At 39.4% G+C, this 12398-nt stretch overlaps 1 protein-coding gene across 1 annotated transcript in view; it reads right to left on the reverse strand.

The window, feature by feature from the left end:
• Window positions 1-9442, reverse strand: part of IL1RAPL1 (interleukin 1 receptor accessory protein like 1) — a 1372082-nt gene extending 1362640 nt beyond the window's left edge. The window contains exon 1 of the mRNA XM_067024255.1: window positions 8571-9442. The gene's annotated coding sequence lies outside the window, so the exon portion shown is untranslated. The remainder of the gene's footprint in view (window positions 1-8570) is intronic.
• Window positions 9443-12398: the final 2956 nt, after the last annotated feature.

Genomic DNA, 12398 nt, shown 5'->3' on the forward strand with positions numbered 1-12398 from the left:
CCCTGACTAACCTCATTTGGGCCCAGACATATGACATCACTCATTCCTATATCGTTTGTTGCAGGCCCTCTTACAGCGTGCTGCACACAGAAGGCGCTCAAACATCTACGGTAGGAGTGGAATGAAGGAAGGGGGAAGGGAAGGATGGAGAAGGAAGTGATGGAAGGAAGGAAGGAAGAAGGAAAGAAAGAAAGGAAGGAAGGAAGGTAAGGAAGAAGGGAGGGAGGAAATTAGGAAGGAAGGGTCAGCCATTTCTTCTCCCTCTATTTGTAGGTTACAAACTACTTAATATTAACCATCACTCCCTTATGACTCAACTTCTTTTACTTTCCTCAATCCGCAGTTTTTGTCTCAGTTTACAATGCAACGTGAGTTTGGGAGAACACTGATCTAAAATGGATCTGCTGTCACTAAATGCTTTAGCATTCATCCATGTAACACTGATGTACTGATGACATACTATATGCCATGCACAGCACTGGGCTCTGGAAATATGAAAGAGACAGACCCCAGCCTCCTGGAGCTAAGCTAAGCGCTTCCCTCATGGTGAGGAGCGCACAGAGAGGCTTGCTCTGTGACTGTGCTATTATGGGCCCTGGAGGAGAACCCCTACGAGGGAAAGCAGCAGAGTCCAAACGCCCTGGAGACCCCTTGAATGCATTTACTCTGCACACTATGGAGCTGGGAGCCTCTTGAGTACCATTCAGAGGTTCTGTCATGGTGAGAACAATTAGGGGCTTTAACAGGGGTATTCAAAAGCCAAGCACTGACAGCCACCAGATTCATTGGTTGCATTCAAATTTTCTCCCCTGGCCATGCGAAGCTTTGTTTACACAAGATACTTGATACCATTCTAAGTTTCTCAGTTTTACATTTTTACTGCTGTGTTTAGCTCCCCTGCCTGTATTCCTTCTGAAATAAAGTTCATGGAGAGACTGGGAACATCGCAGCATTCACAGCCAGTATCATTTCTTCAAACAAGAAGGATGGGCGGCTGGAAGGCACTGCAAGACCCAACCTGAATAAAAGTATGTCTTCCACAGTCCCCTCCCCACCTTATCATCTAAAATGCAGTCTATTGAAGCCATTTTTTCTGGGTTGCAAAAAAATTAATGGCATATTCTCTCCAAATGTCACTATTATAATACGAAGGGGAGAAGCCTATTATTCCAAACTTTTCCCTCTAGCATAGGATTCACATGTTAAACATCTTGACAAATACCACACACACACACACACGCACGCGCGCGCACACACACACACACACACACACACACACACACACACACCTACCTGTATCTCCTTCCCTTAGTAGCTGTGTGGTGGTAACTTGGCAAACTTGATAAAAATAATACTGTCTTCATTATTCCCAAGTTGGTTCATTATGGTCTACGGAAGCAGAGGGACCCTGTCAATGAAGAAATGAAGTAGGAAATTCCATCTCTTCAAAGTAAGATAAAATGTGGCTAAAAGATATTTTGATAAGACCCCTTGGTGGAAGACTTTGAAAACCAGAAGGCAACATGCAATAGTGCAAGAATGATAGCAGTCCTAAATGCCAGGGATGTCCAGAGCAGATGCGCAGGAGAGTCAGGAAAAAGGCGGGGCTCCAAAGAAAAGCAGTTCCCTGCTAATGAGAAAGAGGATAGTACGGAAAAGGCAAGGAGGCCCCACCAGTGACCTATTTTCTCAACTCTTTCTGTATTGTGTTTCTAGAGATCAGATGAGGTCAAGAATGGCAGAGCGTGCATAAAGTCCACAAATTCTGAGAGGGGGTGCTATGTGAGTAATAACAAGTCAATAAAGTGAGCTAAAAGATTAGATGCACTAAAATTCGCCTCAACAAGAACAACTACTTTTCTTATGCCGCACACTACTAAAAAAAAATCATATGCCAGGATATATTGTTATGAAACTAAAATACTCAATTGAAGGCTTGTGTCACATCAAGAAACCGGAATCACGCATCATGGGAGCGCCAAAGAACTGTGAGACCCTGGAAACTTAATTTCATTCCTCTGATTCAAAATTTCCTTGTTGGCTAAAATGATATAATGGGGCATCCTTTATTCCTACACTGTATATAATTTCATTAGGTTTTTATGAAGCCATAGTAATCACCTCTGGCTATATTTATAAATCATTCATTTTCATTTTGACTGAAATAAAGATTATTTTAATGCAAATATTTTTGTAATATTAGACAATTTTACATTATAATAGATGAACACTAAAATTTGAATGTGAATTTACCTGTGTTGGAACTTTAAATGTATGTTTTTTAGGAAATTAGATACTCCAAGTCTATCCATCCAAAAATCCAACTCCTTTGATCCACATTCCACCACGTTCATCTTCCTTTCTTTTTGTATGTAAGATAAACATAATTCATGTGCATATGCCATGCAAGTATTTTGGCTCTAGACATATACGGCTTTTATTTACGAGGGCCACAGGAATTATTCCAAGGGATCTAGAATTGTCATAGATACCAATCTTCCTATGTAGGTAAATATATTTCAAAGATATAAGTAGACCCTGTTGTGACTAAACACAAATTCATTTTTTAAAGACATTATATTTGTAATAATTTATTGTTGTTATTATTATGCATCCTCTCAATCAACTGATACTGAAAGTACAACTATGATTAAGGGGTCTTCCAATTTTTTGCAATTAAAAAGGGGAACTTTACACCAAAGAATGATGAAGATCATTATACTAAGTCACAGTTGTATTACATGTAAACATTGACAGGGTAAGAACCTACCAATTAACTGACTTTGATCCAGCCATGAGAAAATAAACCACTATGAATAATTTTATGATTATTCATACAGTGATTTATTATAATTATAATTCACATAAAGTATAAGCTACATAATTAACAAATATATTGAAAAGAGTGAAAGTCTATAATTATATGATCACAGTCCATTTCATTTTTTTTTTTGAGTTCAAACTCCACACACAATTTCCTGACTTAGGAAGTATTACAAAATACAATCTAATTTTACTCGTAAATATATATTCTTAGACATATCTCTTGTATGAACAAAATAGCTCATTTAGTGCCATTTACGCTATTTTATATATATATATATATATATATATATATATATATATATATATATAAACATGGTAACTATAACATACCCTTGGAATAGATTGTCATGAAAAAGATTACTTTTAATGCTGTAATACAAAAACAGGAAAGAGCAGATTTTCAGGAGAAAAATACTAAAGTGATTTGCTTTTTCCCTCTGCTTTATTCACAGTTCACTGCCTGGCAATTTCAGATGGTGTGATAGGAAAGTGACACCAAGCCGGTCAGTCACCCCTTGTGTAAAGCTAACAGCCTCAGGAGTCTTCGAGTTTTGGCACCTGTATATTGTTTCTACACAGGGGAACCAAAAAAGCATGTCAGTTCAGGATCTTTCATTATAAGTCAATGGCCAGGGGAAGCAACAAGGGTATATCCTTCCTTTGAGCCATGTGGTTTGGCCTGTAATGGAATGCTCTCTGCACTGGAAGATACTCCAGGGTAGCATTCTCTGGGTGAAAATTAAAAGCATATTTGTAAGGTGATTAGCAGAATCTGTCAAATAAACAAGCCTGTCTACAATCTTATAATATTCCTTTGTAAATCTGCTTGAGCAAATCTGAAGCGTTTCCAGAAGACATAAGGAATATGCATTTTTAAAATATAGGAAACCAAGAAAATGCTTGTTATTTATAGGCATCAGTGAAGTCGGATAAACAGGCATGATCAAATTCGTCTGAAAGAAATATTGGGGATCCTTAACGCAAAAAGCAAGACACTGGGAAGTTAGGAAAAGGAGGTTGCTCTATAGCAGGAAAGTTCCTTAAGTGCATGTGTACTTATTTTTATTTACAGGGTTAATTTTCTACTTTCCAGTTCTACCTTGACCAAAAACATAAAAACTTACCCTTTAACCTGATTATCGCCACTTAAAAACATATATGGAAGGTCATATCACTAACTATGCCCTATTTTCATATATGTAAATATATTTATGTTAAGATACACAAACATTGAAGAAATGTGGTGTTAGTAGTGACACACGGGGGACTGCCTCCCCCTAAAGAACATTAGTAATTATTGCAACTAGTAAATTCCAGAACAGAACTATTATCTTTATATTCTTATGTCCTCTATTATGCTTAGTATTCAAACGCATTATGCTTTTGTTAATAAAGTGATACATGAGAGTAGCCTTTTGGTCAATTGACCCAATTTAAGTGGTAGCATCAAGTTTGTTGGTGAACCTTGGTTTATTCTTGGTACCAAAACCAAAAACACCTAAGTACTCAGAAGCATTAACAACAACAAAAGCAATCAGCTTAAAACACTCTCACACAAAACCATTCTTTGAATGATTTTCAAAAGCAACTTTTTTTTTTTTTTTTTTAGTTACTCAAGACAACTATATTCCTATATGAGTACTGTGGAAAAAAATTGAGTACTGAGTGAAAGTTAGCAACCAAAGCGTTTAATTTGTCTGTATTACCTACTCACTGAACGATGTTACCTACCAGATAACTGTAATTGATACTAGAAAGTGCCTATAAAGATTTACAATAAGGGCGTGAGAAAAAAGTGCACTGTTAAATTCATATGACTTTGGGGGAACACTTAATGATAATAATTCCATGTATCTCTAAGGCACGGCATGATGGTAAGCACTTAGACACACATCTTGTTTCTTTAGTGCAATATGTAACGATTCTATTGTTTTTAAATTATTAAATGATTAAATGAGGGAAAATGCGGGGTCAGAAGTCCCAAGGCTAGTAAATGACAGAGCCTGGAAGTGCAACTCAGGGCCTCTCACTCAGCACCGAATCCTCTAATACCTGGATGTCTCAGAGAGCTGAGCTCCTTCCTCGCTGAGATTCCTGAGACAACTAATGGAAGAAGGATTGGAATTTAATAATAAAAATGCTGACATGGCCTGATCTATAGCTGCCCAAACGGTGCCGTTCTAATTATGCTTTATAAATTGAGCATTACCAGAAAACTTGCTACTTTTAATTACTATTAATCAACACTTGGGTGCTTCCGTTGCCACAAATTATAGAGTAGTCTGCTTTATCAAAATATGTGACTTGCCAAACACCAAAGATTTTATCTGTTTTAAGACAAAGTATATCCCAAACGTTCAGTATATATATTAAAGAGACTAAAAGATTCTGAAATAGAAATCTTAATCCTAAAAGTTCAGTTGTTTTTAAAAATGTTTTATCTGTCATTTTAACAATAATATGATTTGTTCACATGCATTGCAAATGTAATACACTTTCATTTTAAATTTGTTCTCTAAATTTAGCTGATTACTTATCAGCTAAATCTCCTGACTTTGCTGAAGCAACTGGTCAGGAAACAAAATTAGTGCTTTCTATATTTATAAATGATATTTCTTCTATTTTTGAATACTCTCTAATCTAACTACATACCCTGGGCTGACAAAATGGCAATAAAATAGAGAAATAGATATATTTTAAATCATTTACTGCCTTCATGTTTAAATGCTTTCCTAATAAAAGCAAAGCTTTTTATTATTGATTTGTGAGTTACTTAAGAAAAATGCCGTAACCTGCCTTGGTTATATAATCCTCGTCCAAAAGAAAGTAACAGGTTATAAAGTACCATTAAAATGATTGAAACAAACAAAAAAAAATGATTGAAACGATCTTTCCTAATGTAAATATAGGCAGTCTTCAAGTAAAAGGATAGCAATTTCAGGCGTGTATGTATGTTTCACAGCCAGTGTCGTCTTTTAAGACCTCTTTTCCTTTCTAGTATTATTGCCATCCACTACTGAGCTTCTAAAACCTCTAGAATATGCCGTTTCGTAACATATGTGTGGATTATGTCAGAAAACAACTGAGGAAGTCATTTACAGAATATTAAAATAAGGAGTACAGGAAGACTCACTGCAGACTGTATTTCTGCACATAGTTGGAGACTAACATCCTGGAAGCAGCCGTAGTGTTACCCTGACCCCTGAAGGAAGGAATCAGGAGTTAACTTCACATCCAGTTTCCTACACAATGTGAACACCAAACCTCCAATCCACTGGCACAATTTATCAATGTTTGGGCATGTCCTGCAGAAATAAGAAAGTCATCTCAAATATCAGAGCTCAAAATTCCATTCCACCATTCCACCATTCCACCATTCTGATTTGGGGTAAGCAGATCTTTTCAAAGTTACTTAGTGGATGTCTAGATCTTGCACCGACTCCACTGGAAAACCAGAATTATCTCATCTCTATGATAGAAAAGTCATTTAGCCTTTTTATTTTTGTAGAATAAACGTAAAGGGAAATAGGAAATAGCACAACTAGATGATAAGATGATTTAATTCAACAGGGTTAGGATTTCAGTAGTTTCATTTTGAGGAAATATATAATCTACTGAGGGAAAAACAGATCCTAAAACAGTAGAAGGCTGAAAGGAGATGATGTGCCTCTTCTTTTAAAGAAAATCATGGCTCCAAATAAAACATCAGGCAAATTGACATTTTCTTCTGCAGTATTCCTCTGTACCCTGAGCAAAGCACATTTCTCTTGTCTCATGGTAAAACTCACAGGCGGCTGCAACATGTCCTTTAAGCCATGCAATAAGTAAAACTTGAAAAAGGATTGCTCTTTTTTTTCCTGGGATTTGTATTAATAATGAATTCGTTGCCATTTACTTTTTTTAATTTAACAGGATAACATTACCTCTGAAGGTTTTTACTTCTCTTTTCCCAGAGGGTTAAAATGGCCCGGAAAGAGGCTGTCAAAGCAGAGATAAAGGTACATTTCTGACACACTGTGGAAGCAATCATTTTTTATTGAGGGAACCACCAGACTGAAATCTGCATCAAGCTCTACCAGGAAAAATGCAAGAGAGGATCTCAAATAGTCATTCCATTCACAGTCTTCATTTCAATGGATTTAACTTTCTACTCACTTAGGGTCATGTATTTCAATCATAGGGTACAGAACTATGACCTTGGCTGGGATCATCAGCCCCAATTACTCAATGGGGCACTTGTGAAACATTGCGGACTCAATTTGACTCTCCACGGGTGTGGCTAAAATTGCTCCTGCCTGGCCCTAAAGCTTACATGATCTGCTGTCCCTCAGAAACTCACTATGAGAAAGCTCATGCTAAATTTGCCACAGAGATCAGGGTTTACAGGACCCTTGGAGCTCATCTCTGTCTGTCTTCCTCCTCTTCCTCCTCTTCCTCCTCCTCCTCCTCCTCCCCCTCTTCCTCCCCCCCCTCCTCCTCCGTTAGCTGTTACAAGCCTTCAAAAGTTAACAGGGGTGATGAAGCCTCTCTATATACAATCATTTCATCTCACTATCGTTGACTGAAGCTCGCTGATGTAATGAAGTTACATAATCACCGATTATGCACGACTTCCATCCATCTTCCTTCATATCCACATATCTTCTCCCCTCCCCTTCAGATCAATCTACCAGGTGAGATTTATAACACATGTAAATGCTCCATTCTCTCATCATTGGAACTGAATATGGGACTTTAGCATTGCAGTACAGTGCACTGAACCACGTCATCAATATTGATTTTTTAAATCCCGTTTCGCAGGCAGAATATGCTTAAGCATCCTTCGTGCTCTTGTCTCTAACTTTTTACCGAAAGGATAAAATAGATGTAACAGACAGAACACATCCTCAACTTAAGGTTAAGGGAAGTGTGTAACTGCCTGCATTTCCAAAGCTGGCTGCACTGCAATAAAAGGATGGTCTGCTTCCAGACCTTCGACTCCCCTGCACGTGGGTTGCAGCCTCAGCTATACAGGATATTGGGTAAATAATTATATTATTGGACAAATTGAACTTAAGAAAGAAAGCATTATGGTGATACTGAAAATAATATTGCACTATTCTCTATTTTAGTCATCGTTTTCAGCTTTTTCTTTTCTTTTTAAATTCTGCATGATAATCCAGTAGATAAAAAAGTAGCCTAGGGTACTTAATAATCTCCAATAATCACAACCTAGAGAACAATTAACAATGATTATCACCTTAAAGTTTAAGAACTTGACAAGTGGGATGTCCCTGGTCCCATTGCGGCTGTGAAATGCAGCAGAATGCTGCACTGAGTTGAAAACATATTTCTTTTAATGAATAAAGAGTGGCTCGTTTCATTTTAAATAGGGCTCTTCAGTAAGTGTCCTTTCACGGCTGCTACCCCTTCCAGAACACAAGAGCCACAAATATTGCATCCAAACAAAGAGTGTCTACCCAGAATTAATTCAAGACACTCTCCCATATCAAAATAATTGGAGGGGGGAGTGATGCTTTGATTTATTTTCAATTACACTCAGAATACAGTCCCACATACACACACACACACACACACACGCACACACACCAACACACCCAACTGCAGTTATTCCATTCAGTGCCAATAACGGCCACATCACAGCCATCTAGGCGATGCAGCAATCATCCAAGACACCCATTCCATTACAAACGGCCAAGTTTGCTCACGCCACTGATGGGTTTGCATATATAAAATGACCTTACCCACAAGAGTCTTCCAAATTATTCTCCTCTGGATATCAGTCAGTAAGGTAACTGCTGGTCATCACAATGCGTATTCAGAAAAATCCACGTTTTACTCCTGTGCTCTTTTCCTTGTTTTTGCTAGCAATTAATATCGTGAACAAGATACCCATTCACAAATGCCAAGTTCACCATAAAAGCAGATAATTCCATACAGCTCTTCCCTACAAGACTGCCTCCAGTTAGTTCTCAAAGTGCCCGATTGTTCGGTGAAGATACAATCCAGGTGCAGAGCAGGGGGAAAAAAAGAAAACTGGGAGAAAAAAGAAGAGGCAGATAGAAAAGGAGAGACTGAGAGAGGAGAGGGCAGAAAAAAAGGGAAGAAATTTTTTGAAAACAAGGAAAGAAAAGGCCGGTAAGTGAGGAAGTCTGTGAGCTCTACGACAAGAATCGGAGTCTTGCCTTTTGCAAATCTTCTGTATCCATGTAGCCTTTCAGATCCCCTTGGTCCCCAAGTAAAATTTCCAGATCCGGGATGCAGCCATAAGAAAGAATCCTATGTATATTTCACAAGTATCCCGCAATAACAGATCCAACGGGGTTTTCCTTGTACAGTACTGCTATGTGAAAGCACACAACCCCTGCTGTTTGGGAAGGTGTCTCCTGGGTCCTAGCTCTCTTCAGCAGCCCCCAAAAATGATTTTTCAAAAAAGAGTGGGGGAAAAAAAGCAGCTTTGCGTTTGCCTTGAATGATGCTAATCCTGAGCGAAAACGACAAGGAAACCACGACTAGCACGAGATCTTGATTAATAGCCACAATCCACTCAAAATATCCCAAGGAAGAAGGAGCGAAAACAAGAAAGAGAAACTGCAATGCATAAATGATTCCAGTGTTTCTACAAGATCGGTTCATTTGATTGAATGCATTCTCTGGTTTGCTGCAAGTCATAAAGAGGATAGTGTTACTGCCACCCAATGGATATTTTAGTACTAGCCAATCCACAGAACGCCACCGCTTTGCGAGTTTTAGTTTTCAGAGACTTAAGAGGATGAAGTGTAACCTGGGAATCTTTGGGAAAGGACCCTGAGAGGCCTCGAATAACGAGAATCTGTCCTTCCAGGCAAAAGTGGACCGGCAACTGGGGACGCTTCACCCAGTCCAGCGTTAGCCACCTTAGAATTACGGTTCCATTTCTCTAGGAGGCAGAAAGGTACAGAGAGCGATGCCTAAACTGACATGCTCATAATAACCTCCTTTTCATCTCTTCTCTTGAGAGCTGATTTGTTATTGCGAGCGACACGCACACACACACACCCCACACACGACCATTCTCTAAATCACTTTAAGCCGGATTTCAAACGGGAGCCTGGTGCGAGGCGGTTGCTCCAAACCTCCGGCGGCACGGTGATAATTGTTTCTAAAGGGCAGGTTTGCAAAGTGCTTCTGCCGGTATTGGTATGTAAATTGTGAGTGCCGGAGGCAGTACTCTCCACCCTGCCGCTCTTTCTGTTTGGGGAGGAGCAAAATCTTGCCTGAGTGAGCGGGGCTCGGGAGAAGGGTGCCAGTAGCAGGCTCTCTGGGAGGGGGTGAGGGGCGGGGCGCAAAGAGGAGGAGATTGAAGAGGATCCTCCTCCCAGCCGCCGTGTCACAGAGTTCGCTGAGGGATGGGAATCTGAGACGGATTCGTGATGGGAAAAGAGGGACAAAGTAGGTAGTGGTCAAATAAATTAGGATATTTGCTCAGTTTAAGATGTGTGCCCTTTATATTACCTTGGAATAATCTGGGTCTGTACTTCTCAATCTGGAACATAGGTATGATCACCTGGGTGACTTGTTAAAATGCAGATTCGGATTCAGTAAGTCTGGAGTGAGGCCTGACAGTCTGCATTTATAAGCTGGTCCATGGCCCACACTTGGAGTAGCAAGACTCTACAGAAGAGTTAATATCTGCACTGCAACCACAACGTCAGGTTCTGACAGTGGGGTAGGCAAGGCAGCTAGAGGCTGAGAAACACTTTTCCAATCGCCACCCCTCCCCCTCCCCGCCCTTCAAGTTTTCCCACACCACCTGTAGCCCCCGTTCTAGAAAACAACCCATTCTACAATGTATTTCACAAGCTCTTGTAATGTAAGGTTTGACAGCATAAACCCCAAATAGTACAATAAATAGGCAAAGCAGCCTTGACCCTAGAGAAGTGTATCTTCATTTAATGTGGGGAATAAAACCCAATTGAAGATAAAGGAAAGCCTTGCAAATATTCGGTCAAATGCGAGCTAAACTAATGCGAGCTAAACTCAGGTCACAGGTGAGATAGAATGAGGGCTGGGAGACTGGATAGGGAGGTCAATCTGTAGTTTTAAAAAGGAAGGAGCAGTATAATGAATTTCCCAGTCCAAGCTGAGGGAAGATCTGGTTAAAGTGTGTAGGCAAGCGTTACGTGGTTTCCCAGTTGTTAACTCACCCAGATTAACCTCCTACATGCCAGCCACTCCCCTTTCCCTGCTCCTTCCCCACAGGCTCCCAACCAGAGTAAACTGAGAATCAGGGGTGAAGGGGAAATATATTCTCCTCTTCTCATACAGGTGATCCACATTCTTAGCACCTGACCCATTTAAGCGATGAACTTGACTTCAAATGGACTGAGAGGGGGCCACAATTAACAAATTGAATTGCTTCAAGCAAGGTTTAGAAGTAAAAAGTCCTGAGCTGTAGGCTCAAATCCGAGATTTGAGCCTGATTTCTACTCCTAAGTAGACGTAATTACCCAAGGGATTCACTTTAATTTCTCTTGGCCTCAGTTTCCTTGTCTGTAAAATGACAGGTTGAAATGAACCGGTTGCCAAGGTCTACTCTAGTTCCATATGGTACCAAAATCAAGTCCTCTATTTGCAAGGCTTTTGCTAGTCCGTTTGTTATTCTACACAGAGCAAGAGTTCTAATGATTACCTTGACATGGGCTGCACAGAGGATCCAGAAGCTTTGAAAAGTGGGTTGAAGACACGGGTGAACGTTTGACCATTTCAATCCTCTTGCAAGAAATAATTTGAAACGCTTTCTTTTCAGATCCAGGAAGGGAAGTGTTTGTTTGAATCTGAGGTGAAGCATTGTCTATTCCTGGATCTTACAGAGCCAACTGTGGGCCTCCCTGTTTGTTGCCATGGGATCCTCTTTGTGCGAACTGTCTTGAACTGTGTGGGAACATTTTCCTCTTGCCTCCCTACAGTTCTCTCTCTAACTCTTCTGAAGATATGTGTCAGAACAAAATGTAGCTGCATTATTGCCAATAAGACTAACAGCAGCTGCAAGGTGCATCTAATTAAGAATTTTAATTACTTCACTGAATTCTCATTTGCAGATGTTTAGAGCATTAAACAATGTATTGTGATTTTATTTTAAAATCTGAGTAAAGCTGACCTACCTCCCAAGAGGGGTGGGTGTTAAAAAACTACACAACTCAATGATGGGTATTAAAAAAAGGCTTTGACATGGGAAGTATATACCTTGGCTCATTGTTTGCGATTAAAGTGATATTTTATTCAGGATGAAAAACTAGTGTGCATATCCATATATATGCCTTTTTTACTAAAGTAAAAGGCAAATAAATCTCAGAATACTATGAAAATCAATAATTTACTATTCTAGCCGAATCCTTCCATGTTACATAGTTCTCAAATGTTCTGTTCTTTTCTTTCCCCCAGTAACAGGACGGTTAACAGTAAGTTTCGTGCTGCAGTATGGGGATTGTAGGCTATAATCCAAAGCATTATGGGGTTTGTAGTAAAAACTGGCTGCAGATCAATTCCATGCTTCTAGCTTTTCTCATTTGAAGGGACTGCTGTTTTATTTT

The sequence above is a fragment of the Kogia breviceps genome, chromosome X (genome assembly GCF_026419965.1).
Source record: "Kogia breviceps isolate mKogBre1 chromosome X, mKogBre1 haplotype 1, whole genome shotgun sequence".
NCBI classification, from domain to species: domain Eukaryota; kingdom Metazoa; phylum Chordata; class Mammalia; order Artiodactyla; family Physeteridae; genus Kogia; species Kogia breviceps.